We start from the raw sequence: 1,603 nt of genomic DNA, 5'->3' as shown, positions 1-1,603 counted from the left end.
ATGTGCAAAAGAAGCATTTGGTGCAAAATTCAGATGCCCGTTCTATACAGCAAGGTTATACCTTGAATACAGCCGGCATGTTGTGTTTTTAGAAAAAGATTTACATACCCAATCAGAGCAGTATTAAGGAAAAGATTCTGGATGAAAATCATAGAAGTCCTTATGCAGGGCATCCTGGTTACCAGAAATTAATCACTTCACTAAGGAAGGAGTATTACTGGGCCAGGCATGAAGAAAGATGTTATAGAATACCTGGCGCGCTGTTTGGAGTGTCAGCAGGTGAAAGCTGAACATCAGCATCCTGCGGGACTGCTACAGCCAATACCCATATCGGAATGGAAATGGCAGACCATAACCATGGATTTTATTACTGGTTTGCCGAAATCCAAGAAGAATAATGATTCAATAATGGTAGTAGTGGATAAACTCAGCAAGTCGGCCCACTTTATACCGGTTCAATCCACTTATCGTGCAGCCCAAATCGCAAACATTTTTATGCAAAACATATTTAAACTTCATGGGCTGCCGAAAGTAATAATATCTGATCGTGATGTTAAGTTCACCTCAGTTTTTTGGAGGACCTTATTTGAAGGTCTGGGAACGCAATTGAACTTCAGCACCGCTTATCATCCGCAAACTGACGGACAGACTGAGCGAGTGAATCAAGTGTTGGAGGACATGCTGAGGTCTTATGTGATGCAGCAACCTACGCGCTGGGAGGAGTATCTGCATCTAGTGGAGTTCGCCTATAATAATGGCTATCACTCATCCTTGAAGATGAGCCCATTCGAAGTCCTCTATGGCCGGAAGTGTCGCACACCCTCTAGTTGGGGAGGATCGGAGGATAAATTCTTACTAGGTCGAGAGATGTGGAAGAGATGGAAGTCATGGTGAAGAAAGTGCGAGCCAATCTAAAGATGGCACAAGACAGGCAGAAAAATTTTGCAGATCGGAAGAGAACATTTAAAGAATATGAAGTGGTGTGAACATGTGTACATCAGAATTTGTGCTAGGAAAAGCACCCTTCAATGGAATGCCTGTGCCAAATTGGCACCGCGTTATTGTGGACCATTCCAAATTCTGGCACAAGTAGGTCCTGTAGCTTATCAGCTCGCCCTACCCAGCCATATTCGTGTTCATAATGTTTTCCACGTATCAGTTTTAAAAAGATATGTGTATGACCCTAAGCATATAATAAGTTGGCAGGATATACAGGTAAAAGAAGACTGTTAAATATTGTAAATTAAGTTAGAATACTAGTAAGCAGCTGACCTGATTGTTATGTATTTCAGGTGGAACCAGAAGGAGAATTCCTGGTATAGAACAGTGAGCATATTAGATCGGAGAAGGGTCGAGCTGCGAAAAAAAGGTCATCAGCCAGGTTAAAGTGCGCTGGCAGCACTTTGGGCCTGAAGAGGCCACCTGGGAAGATGAACAAACGATGAGGGATGCCTATCCCAGATTGTTTTCGAATGAACAACAACATCGGGATGACGTAGACTTTCAGGAGGGGGAGATGTAACGCCCCTTGTGAAAAGTAATATTAGTAAATTGTGAAAGTAATTTTGAGTAAAAGACTTTATTTGAAACTATATTTATAATC

This window comes from Pinus tabuliformis, chromosome 9 (assembly GCF_031772625.1).
Source record: "Pinus tabuliformis cultivar Carrire ecotype Pingquan chromosome 9, CPIR1, whole genome shotgun sequence".
NCBI lineage: Eukaryota > Viridiplantae > Streptophyta > Pinopsida > Pinales > Pinaceae > Pinus > Pinus tabuliformis.
The sequence above is the reverse complement of the archived record's forward strand: the minus strand, read 5'-3'. Positions refer to the sequence as shown.